Here is a 12,086-nt window from a genome sequence, read left to right on the forward strand (position 1 = left end):
GATATAACTCAGGATCAGTACAGGATAAGTAATGTAATGTATGAACACAGTGACTCTACCAGCAGAATAGTGAGTGCAGCTCTGGAGTATAATTTAGGGTGTAGCCTCTGGCAGTGCTTAAGAGAAGGACCTGAGTTATATCCTATATCCAAGATGGCAGACCCAGGCTGCTATTACAATCATTCAGAATGCCGCGATCAAGTCGAGGGGGGTGGCAATGGGGTGATAGAGACTCCCCTTTGTCTAACGGCTTAGATGCCGCGGTTAAACTGCTGGGATCAGAGTCATCTTCAATCTCGGCCGTTGACACCCACAGCGTATGGAGCAGTGTAAGTCTGTGGACCCGCTCCACACTTCCCTCTCTGACTTCTGCCGTAAATAAACACCGGATGCCAGGAAGGGGTTAAAAAATACATTAAAGGGGTTCTCCGGTACTGTAGTATTGTCTATATATCTGTAGGATAGGCCATCAATATCTGATCACTGGTGGTCTAGCTCGCGGCAGCCTTTGCTGGAGTGCAGTGCCTCCTTCATTGTTTACCCCAGCACAGAGCTCCACATTTAGTTGTGGCTGTGCCTGGTACTGCAGCTCACAGCAACTCAGTTCAGTTTAAGTCAATGAGACTGAGGGCAACCACAATCTATGTTTGGCACTGTGCCTGATAAACACGGCCCCTACATGCAGCAATCTGCGGAGGTACCAGGGATCGGTTCCTGACCATCTGATATTGATGGCCTTTCCTAAGCATATATTTTCAATATTACAGTCCTGGAGAACCCCTTAAAGGCAGTAACCTAACAAATGTATATAGTCAGTAACTGCATTGTCAGGGGACATCTACAAGACTGCACCAAAAAGACAAGTAGAAGATTCATCCACTGCCGGAGCTGCACTCAGAAGGTCACAGTGGGTTACTGTTCTGTACAATATCCTGTAATGGATGAAACGCTGCTCCTCAATAGGAATCCATTATACGGGGAAAACACCATGGGACTCAATGACAACTCTGTCTGATGGAACCGGTGATGGAGCAGATGCTCGGCACGACCTTGACTAAAGGAAATAACCGTATGCCCGAAATATTCTAGTACATTGATTGATATATATAATCATCATTATGACATATATATATATATATAAAAGAATACCAATAATAGAAATAAGTTATTCTTAAAGGGGTACTCCTATTTTGTAAAGTGATGGCATATGGCTAGGATATGGTATCACTTCATGATCAGTAAAGGTCTGACCTCTGAGACACTTACCGATACTATGAATGAAAGGGCCGCATCGCTGATTTAGCTGATTTTCTCTCCCCTCTAAGTTTATCCTGCTCAGCAGCGCTCCCGACTGCCTGGCTGAATGCTGCTGCGCTCAGCAGGTTTTTTTATTTGTTGTTGTCGCTATCTATATTTACGCAAAACATCCTGAAATATTACAGTTTTCACATTGACCACTGAGTCCTCACAATAGGCTATCACTTCCTGCCCCACTTTTAGATTGTGCTGTGCACTAGGACCATGGTTAGCAGCCATCTCATCATGAATAGGCAGGAAAATGCTGGAGGCAGATAAAACAGCTCAGTTCCTCATCCCTCCTCCCCTTCCCTGCACAGTGACCTCTGTACATTTCACAGAGCATGCCCACTACACTCTACCATAGAAGTCTATGAGTAATTTTCTGACCAAATTGTGTCATGTTTAGGTTCCTAATAATAATTTTGAGTAGTTTATAAAAAAAAAGAAGTAAATTATAGAATAGAATCACATACACATTATAGTGAAAATAGCCAAAATATAACTGGATATAGATAGTATACAATTCGTAATTTTAGGAATATTAAATACTTCCCTTACATCTATCTGTTAAATTACATTTCCTCAACATAGGAATAAAAGGTAATTATTATAATTTTTTTTAAATTTAATGTCCACCCTTGAACACCATTTTTAATCTAAGTAGGTCTAAAATTTTGTGCTAATTTTGTAAAATATCTTTATAGCGGTCGGAGCTCCATTATTTGACACAAAGCTCCAAATCCTCTTTATAGACATAGAGTGAAATGATAAAATTCTGCCTGCAGTCACCACTAGGGGGAGCTCATTGCATACTGTCTTATTATTCAATTTAACCCCTTAAAGACCAAGCCAATTTGAGTTTTTCATTTTCGTTTTTCCCTCCCCGCCTTCCAAAAGCCATAACTTTTCTATTTCTCCGTCGACATTATTTGTGGGGTTCAATGGGCAAAAAATATTTGGTGGGTTTTGTTTTTACGGCATCCATCAGGCGGAAAAAACGACATGTGCACCGTATTCTACAGGTTGATACAATTACGACGATACCAAGTTTGTATGTTTTATTTTATGCTTTACCGCTTTTAAAAAAATAAAACTATTTGCTAAAAAAGAAAAAAATGTTTTGCGTCGCCATATTCTGAGGGCCATAACTTTTTTATTTTTCCATCAATTTAGAGGTCGTAGGACCCAAATTTTGCGGGGCGAGCTGTAGTTTTCACTGATACCATTTTGGGGTACATGCAACTTTTTGATAAATTTTATTCCTTTTTTTTGTTGAGCTAAGGTGACGAAAAAACAGCAATTTGCATGTTTTATATATTTTTTTTTACGTCGTTCACCGAGCGGTTTAAATAACGCTATATTGTGATAGTTCGGACTTTTACGGACGTGGCAATACCAGTTATGTTAACTTTTACTTTTTTTACATTGCTTTAGGCAAAAAATGGGAAAAGGGTTTGTTTTTTTAACTTTTAATATATTTTTTTTTGAACATTATAAAAATCTTTATTTAACTGTTATTTACATTTTATTATTAGTCCCCCTAGGGGACTTGAAGCAGCGACCCTAGGATCGCTTGCATGAAATACCGCAATACTAATGTATTGCAGTATATCGTGATTCTAACAGTCTAAGGAGGCAGGGCTTCAAAAGAGTACAAAGATGGCGGACCTGGGGGCATTTATTAGGCCCCCAGGCTGCCATAACAAACACTGTAAATGGCCGATTGCGCCGTGGGGGGGGGGGCGCGACGGCGTATTTGAGGGGGCGCCCCCCTGATTCTAACAATTAAAATGCCGCGATCGCGATTGACTGCAGCATTTAAGGTGTTAAACGGGCGGAATCAAAGTGATCTTTGATTTCGCCCGTTGCAGTGAGATGTCGGCTGTATAACACAGCCGTCACCCGCTGAGTATGGAGCGCGCTCAGCCCGTGAGCCCGCTCCATACTTCCCCTTAACAATTGCCGCGTACCAATACGTGACATGTCGTTAAGGGGTTAATGGACAAACAGTATACACTCAGCTCCTATGCCCCCCCTAGTGGTGGCTGCAGAATTTAATCTCTAAATCTATGTCTTTGCAGGGGATTTGGAACTCTGTATCAGAAAACGAAGCTGCGACCAATATAATGATATTATAGTAAATTAACCCCCACACAATGTTGGCGTCACCGTGCTCCTTCTTGGTTTGTTTTAGATGCATGGAGGATAAATGATGCAGAGATGGGGACAGAAGAGTATCCGCTCACTAGATGTTTTACGAGCAGACCCTATAGATACTCTGAACTGCGGCACATATATATTTTATGGCAGGTTGACTGTAAACACCGGCAGCTTTATATTATGTTCACCCTGCAAGAGAAAGAGCAATGGTTGAAAATGTATGACTTGTCTTCATCAGGCCGGGGAGTGATACCAGTAAGTGAGATACTTTATAGAAATAAAATAATGTCCGTCCAAAACACAACGCCGTGAGCTCCATGTCGGCGGCTTCCGACCTTCTTCTTATTATGTCCCTGGTGGAAATATGACTTATAGTTGCAAAAAAAGAAGATTTATACCAGAGCTAAAAAACATGAAATAATCCCTGATACACGAGCAATGACAGGGACACAAAAATATATAGAAAAAAACAAAAAGAAACAAATTATCAACACCGACCCTGATATCCATTTCATTCCAAAGGTCAAAAAAAATTTGGTACGTTCCAGAATAATTCAAAGCAACGTGTACCCCAGTTGGAAAGTCTGAAACTTGACAAAAGTCACAATTTGTAGAATTTTTTTTTTAACTTTTGTGCCATTTTAGCTGCTTACGGCACTTTTAGAAAAAGTAGGCGGCGCTAAGTGGAAGGGGCGGGGCCCGACACATTTACTGTAATTTATGCCACAAACTGGTTCAAATTAAAGATCAAATCTACACCAGCTCCTAACTGGCGTAGATTTCACAAAGCAGCGTCTTTAAATTAAACACATGTTGCTCCAGCACTCTTTATATTAAGGGCTAGTTCACACTAAGTTTTTTGCTGCGGTTTATGCCGCGGAAACCATAGACAATGAAAGGCGTTTTTTGCCTGCGGTTTAATGGCCGCGGCCGAAAAACGCTGCTAAGAGCGTGTAGGCTGGTCAAAATCTGCATCAAAATTCCAGACAGAATTTTGAGGCAGATTTTTCTGCTTGCAAAAAACTCAGTGTGATCAGGGCCTAAGACTGGCTTATAATATCATTCTTTAAAAAAACCTCCCCCCATAGAATTAAAAAACAAAGTTACGTCTGCCTAGAGCTGCCACTAGGGGGAGCTTATGAGCTTAGTGCATACTGTTCATACAGTAAGCACCCTCTAGTGGTGGCTGCACTCAAAGATAATTTTATCATGTTACTCTGTCTATGCAGGGGATTTGGAGCTCTGAATCAGAAAAACGAAGCTCTGACGACTATAAAGATATATGAAGAAATTTGGACCAAAAATCAACATTTTCTTAAATGGTGGAAATTCTCTTTAAAAATGTTTGCATTTAAAACCAGAAGATCCATCTCCACTGCAGAGACACCCAACGATTATGAGAATTGGCGCCCTGTGTTCTTGTACTTTATAAGTGAACCAGTTGCACATCCCAAATTGACAAGAATAGATAAAGCCCAAATATGTGCAGCTTTTTCTACTTCCCTCCCTAGCCGGCTTACTTAAAGGGAAAGGACCCCCATATAGGCGATAGTACATATCAGGTGAAAAATCCTTTAAATCTTAAATTCAATCTCGCTGAGATTTACCACTTGTCATTTACAGTTCTCTGAAAGTCTAGAATCTACTACTATCCGCATTCACTATTACCATCAGTAATGAGAGTTGTAGTAGTGGCGGTTATTTATAAAGAAAGATGCAGCTGTAACATTTCCTAGAACTTTGTCTGTAAGAATATAGGTGACCACAATTGCGGCACATCCATAGTAGAAGCTGCTTGTATGAACCTGGAGTTGACCGTATTTCTTGGTGGTGCCCTCCGAATATCCCCAAATGTGACCTAAATCCCAATAACCGTAGAGACAGAGTCTGATGAGAGTCGTCATGTACTTTACATAATCGGCAGCAAACAAGGCCCCTGGTGATAAGGAAAAGGCACCTCATGGGGTAGATTACAGATCGCAGCCCGGCAGTCTCGTGGAAATGGAAATACAAGACACAAAATGCAATTTCTATTGATTTTACATTTCAGCCGCGTTTAAAGTGAATTCTAATATTCTACATTTTTGTTCCTTATCAGATAAAGTATCACATATTTAGTGCAAAATCCGCACCGAGGCGACGTAATCACCAGGAATGAAGAGCTTCTGCCATAGAAAATTGTCCTCAATGATATATGAACTTCTTGACTGTATTATCGGCAGGCAGGAAGGGGTTAACATAATTGGGGATAAGGAGCTGGGCGGCAGGAGAAAGGAAAGGCTAATGCAGGATTATATTACGGGGGGTTCAGTAGTATTTTGTTTGCGTGTCTCTCTTCCTCCTCCTTGTTAATTGGTTATTGTGGCGTCTTTGTTGATTTACGGATTTTCTTTGTGGACTTTTTTTTTAATCAAACGCCCATCGATTCCTGGTGATATAGTAGGGGCTTCTTGGTGATGGTTCCCCTAAGATGAGAATCTTGCAATCTTGATAAAATGCCCACCAGGGGGAGCTCACTGAAACTGGATCTATACAGCTCCCTTTGAGCACAGTAATAAATCTGTCTTCAGAGAGCTCCCCCTAGTGGTGACTGTAGATAGTTTTTTTAATATTTTTATATAATTTTACATAATTTTTATATTGTAATTTATAATAGGATGAGTGAACCAATTTGGCATGAATCAAATTCGGTCTGAATTTCTCAAAAGTTCAGGTGCGCCGAAATCCGAAGCTTTTGGGGTTTGCGGTGCACGAATAGTCAAAATGGTCATTATGCAGATTGGAGAAGAGGAGATTAAAATGAAAAATACCATACTCATGACCTCCCCTGGTCTTCCGGAGCAACACATCCCTGTAGCTGTCCCATGTTATCCAATCAAAGGCTGCATCGATCACATGGGACAGCTACGTCATCCCACCTGCTGGCAGGGATGTGTCTCTAGGGAAGACCAGGGAAGGTGCTGAGTATGTTTTTTTGTTTTTTTTTGCGCAATTACAAGTGCCCTGATTGTCTTGTTTGACTCCCTGAGTCTGTTTTGCGGTCCATGGCAAATTTATTTGAACCAAAACTAATTTCAGGAAATTCGCTCATCAAAGGGAAGCAGGGGAGTTGGTGCTTTGTATCAGAAAAACACAGCTCCAGCTATATAATATCAGCTCCTAATTTTGGACCTATTTCAATAAAATAAAGGGCACTAAAAATGCCTGGTCTAGTAAAATTCCGTTTCTACAAATAATTCCTTGTGCATTTTAGTTCTCAATGTGTGTGTATAAAAAAAAAAAATGCCTCACTGTTTTTATTTTAAGGCAATTCTCCATTTACTGGTGAATTTAGAGCTGTTGTCGACCCTGTATAGCAGAGCGTGGAGACGTCAGGGGCGTGGAGACATCAGAGCGTAGAGACGTCAGGGGCGTGGAGACATCAGGGCTTGGAGACATCAGAGCGTGGAGATATCAGTGGCATGGAGATATCAGGGGCGTGGAGACATCAGAGGCGTGGAGACATCAGAGCATGGAGACGTCAGGGCGTGGAGATGCCAGGGGCGTGAGGATGTCAGGGCGTGGGGACGTCAGGAGCGTGGGGACGTCAGGGGAGTGAGGATGTCAGGGCGTGGGGACGTCAGGAGCGTGGGGACGTCAGCGGCGTGAGGATCTCAGGGCGTGGGAACGTCAGGGGCGTGGAGACATCAGAGCGTGGAGACGTCAGGGGCGTGGAGACATCAGGGCTTGGAGACATCAGAGCGTGGAGATATCAGGGGCATGGAGATATCAGGGGCGTGGAGACATCAGAGGCGTGGAGACATCAGAGCATGGAGACGTCAGGGCGTGGAGATGCCAGGGGCATGAGGATGTCAGGGCGTGGGGACGTCAGGAGCGTGGGGACGTCAGGGGCATGAGGATGTCAGGGCGTGGGTACGTCAGGAGCGTGGGGACGTCAGGGGCGTGAGGATGTCAGGGCGTGAGGATGTCAGGGCGTGGGGACGTCAGGAGCGTGGGGACGTCAGCGGTGTGAGGATGTCAGGGCGTGGGGACGTCAGGGGCGTGGAGACATCAGAGCGTGGAGACGTCAGGGCATGGAGACCTCAGGGGCGTGAGGACGTCAGGGCGTGGGGACGTCAGGGGCGTGTAGACATCAGAGCGTGGAGACGTCAGGGGCGTGAAGACGTCAGGGTGTGGGGACGTCAGGGGCGTGGGGACGTCAGGGCGTGGAGACGTCAGGACGTGGGGACGTCAGTGGCGTGGAGACGTCAGGGGCGTGGAGACGTCAGGGGCGTGGAGACTGTGTGTAGGGGCGGGTTCACACATAGCGGAATTTCACTTAAATTCCGCTGCGGACACTCCGCAGCGTTAATCCGCAGCGGAGCCGTTTCTCCATTGACTTTCACTTTAATTTAGCAGTGTTCGTTTACACGATGCGTACAATTCCGCTGCGGAGCATAGGCTGCGGAGCGGAATTTGGTGTCCGCAGCATGCTCTGTCTGTTGCGGAGCAGTGGCGGACTGGTTGCGGACTCATGGCGGAATTTCTCCATTGACTTCAATGGAGAGTCAAAATTCCGCAATGAAGTCCGCAGATCTTATGTGTGCTGCGGAGCGTATTGTTTTTACTACCATGACATTTCTTCATTCTGGCTGGACCTATGTATTTCTAGGTCTACAGCCAGACTGAGGAAGTCAATGGGGCTCCCGTAATGACGGGAGCGTTGCTAGGAGACGTCAGTAAATAGTCACTGTCCAGGGTGCTGAAAGAGTTACGCGATCGGCAGTAACTGTTTCTGCACCCGGGACAGTGACTACCGATCTCAATATACATGTATCTGTAAAAAACATATAAGTTCATACTTACCGAGAACTCCCTGTTTCTGTCTCCAGTCCGGCCTCCCAGGATGACGTTTCAGTGTAAGTGACGGCTGCAGCCAATCACAGGCCAAGCACAGGCTGCAGCGGTCACATGGACTGGAGCGTCATCCAGGGAGGTCGGGCCGGATGCCGAAAGAGGGACGCGTCACCAAGACAACGGGCGGTAAGTATGAATTTCTTTGACTTTCACTAGGGAAAGTGCTGTCCCTTCTCTCTATCCTGCACTGAATAGGGAGAAGAGAAGCACTTTTCCTGCAGTCCGCAGCGGCCAGTCCGCATCAATTTTCTGCACATTTTGTGCAGATCCGCTGCAGAATCTGCAACGCAGATTCTGTGCGGCATTGATGCGGACAGTTGCGGAGGAATTCCGCCATGTGTGGTCATGCCCTAGATGTTCAGATAGCACTAGTTTTCTCAGGTGCTCAGAATAGGGTCCCAACCCAGTTGAAGGAATGGAAAACAAATTGTATTCGGCACACTTCTAGAAGGTAACGTGAATTTTTATTTTAGTTTGGTTTTTATCGTGATGCCAGTGGCTATATGTGCAACGTTTCGGTCGTTAGACCTTCATCGGGCACTGAGCTGTACTGGGGACTGTCTTAACGAAGTTGCCGCTCTGTAAATAATTGCGATTATACCGCTTTCATTGGCACGGAGACGTCAGGGGAGTGGAGACGTCAGGGGCGTGGAGACGTCAGGCGCGTGGAGACGTCAGGCGCGTGGAGACGTCAGGGGCGTGGAGACGTCAGGGCGTGGAGACATCAGGGATGTGGAGACGTCAGGGGCATTCCCCTTTATTATAATCCGCTGATGCAGTCACCTGCACTAGAAAGAGAGACAGACCTCCTGACTTCATGGTCGCATATATCTTCTCCTTATTTCCAGAGAAATCTTACAATGTGCACAAAGAAGATGAAAAATAAAAGCAAAAATAAATAAATAAACAAAAAACACAAACATCTTTGACGGTTTATGAAGTTTTGTCCGCCACCCCCCATGAGGATGAAGGAGATAATGATGTATGCTGGGCACACTGTTGCCTTCTCAGCTAATAACACAGAAGGACGAGGCGTGAAGGACTACTCAACGTAGAAAATCATCCGTGTGAACGTCTCAGGATGGGGACTAGTATATCGCTGCTCGGCTTTCTTGTCTTTTCGTCTTCTGTTGTGTTCTTAAGTGATCGTATTTTTGTATATTGGTTTCTACAAACCCCATGATTGTCATAAAGGTGTGATTGATAATGTATCACCAGACAATAATAAAACATTTACGCGACTTCCTCAGCCAATAAATGCAGAGATGTGTCAATATGTCGAATTCAGGACTCTATTCCCAATTTGCTTTCCATTGATTTAACCTTTTATGCTCATTTTTGGGAAAATAAAAATAATCCATTCACCCATTAAATTCCATGGATGGAAACAGCTGTCCGGCCAATCAGCCCGTCTCTAGTAACAATCAATTACCTAAGCTATAGGGCCTCATTTATCTCATACAGAGCTCCAAGTCCCCTGTGTAGACAGAATTAAATGGGTTTCCTATAATATTGATGGTCCATCAGATCAGTGTGGGTCCGACTCTGACTAAAGGTCTTGCATCCATTGTTTACCAGGAACAGCGCCGTACATTTGGTAGTGGTTGTGGCTGGTACTGCAGGTCACTCTTGCTCAGTCCTATTCAAGTGAATGGGACTGAGCTGCAATACCAGGCAATACCAGGCACAGTCACTAATAAACGTCAGCTTATCGGTGGTGGTGTAAGTAATCAACCCCCACTGATTTAATATTCATGGCCTGACTTAAGGAAAGGCCATCAAGACTATAGTCCTGGAAAACCCCTTTAAATTATAAAATTCTTGCTGCTTGCAGTCGCCACTAGAGGGAGTTTATGAGCTCACTGCATACAGTTATACACGGAACTCAATAATAAATCCATATACAGTGTGAGCTCCCCCTAGTGGTGGCTGCAGGCAGCCCGAATTTTTATCATGTACCTTTATGTCTATGCAGGAGATCTGGAGTTTTGTTTTAGAAAACCGAACTTCTGACCACTACAAAGACGTATTATAAAACTAATCAATATAAAAGTTTGGACCTAATTAAAATAAAAAAAAGCAAACACATTTTTTTTTCTTATGTTAAATCTTTAAGTACCAGGACCGTTTTTTGTTTTTTTCGTTCTCGTTTTTCACCCTCCGCCTTCTAAGAGCCATAACTTTTTTATTTTCCAATCGATAGTCTTATGAGGGCTTGTTTTTTTCCAGGACGAGTTGACATTTTTAAAGGCACCATTTAATCTACTATAAAATAATAATAACAATTATTTTGTGGTGTTTAATGGAAAAAAAACCCAGCAATTCCTCCATTGTTTTTAGCGGTTTGTTTTTGCTGCGTTAGTTGTGCGGTAAAAATGACAAAGTGTTACAAAAAAACGTTTGTTTTGTCGCCATATTCTGAGACCCAGAGCTTTTTGATTTTTCCGTCGAGGGAGCAGTGTGAGGGCTCGTTTTGTTTAGGGACGAGCTGTCATTTTTATTGGTCGTTTTTTTTTCGTGATTGCGAGGCGACCAAAATATAGCAATTCTGTCGTTTTTACAAGATGGATAAATGTTGTTATATTTTATAAGTTTGTACTTTTACGGATGCGGTGATACCAATTATGTTTATTTTTTTATTAATTACTGTATATTATTTTAATTAAAAAAATGATTTTTTTTTCTTTTACATTTTGTTTGTATATTTAAAAATGTAATAAATATTATTTCAGGTTTTCTTTAGCCCACTAGGGGACTTAAACATGCGATCGCTTGTTTGCTGGTATAATACATTATAAGGACTTATTCACACGGCGCAAAGAAAGCCTGGCGGGTAAACGTGTCAAAAATGCTAGTTTTTTGGCCGCGTAATTAGGACTCCCATTGTCTATGGGAATTAAGCGGGTTTTCGGTGCATTTTATGCGCCAATAATTGACCTGACACTACTTTTTTTACAGGACGCGTTTTTTAAACATGCGCGCGTAAAAAAAGTGTCGTATGCCCTACAATGCGCCTTCCCAAGCTTAAAGAATGCATTTTTTATGCCTTTATTGGCGCGTATAACGAGTCAAAAAAAGCATTGAATACACGCCGTGTGAACAAGACCTAAGACTTTGCAGTATATTGCAGAATTACAGCTCTACTGTTTAGCCCTAATGGGTGAACCAAAATTTCAGACCTGGTGGCCTTCATTATGGCCCTGGCTGCCATGATAATTGCCTAACATGAGAGGCAGGTTCTCCAGTGCAGCTACAGTTTTACCTTCATTATTTTTGCAAATGCATTTTTTTAATTTTTTGTTTTTCTTCATCAATTTTAGCACTTTAACATATTTCAATTTACCTTCTAACATGAAAGCTTTGCTGTTTCCATCTGTATCCCCTCACACATCAACCCCTGGTCTGACTACTGGTTTATATACAGAACTGAGAGAATTCCCAAGAAAGTAATTAGCTAATTGAATGATTTAAAGATGTTTAGAATACAGCGAAGACGTCCCCGATGCCCCCATCGATGTGTTAAGAAAACAAGAACAACTGTTATGGGGAAAAACAGTCCGGAATATGTTGCCAAATAACGCTCCTTCACTCGCGGATTTCAAAGCCTTTGTTCTCTAATATGTTGTGCTGGGCATTACAGGTTCAAATCCCATCTGGTGCTTAACAAATTCTTAATATCCTGGAATAAAAAATCATAGAAGTATATGATACTCAGCATGGGTCAAATTCCC

The 12,086-nt window shown here is 43.0% G+C and overlaps 1 protein-coding gene and 1 long non-coding RNA gene across 6 annotated transcripts in view; one reads left to right on the plus strand and one right to left on the minus strand.

Annotated features, from left to right (window-relative positions):
- LRFN2 (leucine rich repeat and fibronectin type III domain containing 2) overlaps positions 1 to 12,086 on the plus strand; it is a 533,652-nt gene that overhangs the window by 128,441 nt on the left and 393,125 nt on the right. The window lies entirely within an intron of this gene.
- The window catches only part of LOC142760326 (uncharacterized), a 28,161-nt gene continuing 24,872 nt past the window's right edge, over positions 8,798 to 12,086 (minus strand). For both annotated transcript variants that reach the window (XR_012883296.1, XR_012883297.1), the window contains exon 4: positions 8,798 to 9,138. This is a non-coding gene — a long non-coding RNA (uncharacterized LOC142760326). The remainder of the gene's footprint in view (positions 9,139 to 12,086) is intronic.

This window comes from Rhinoderma darwinii, chromosome 4 (genome assembly GCF_050947455.1).
Source record: "Rhinoderma darwinii isolate aRhiDar2 chromosome 4, aRhiDar2.hap1, whole genome shotgun sequence".
In the NCBI taxonomy this organism is placed as follows: Eukaryota; Metazoa; Chordata; class Amphibia; order Anura; family Rhinodermatidae; genus Rhinoderma; species Rhinoderma darwinii.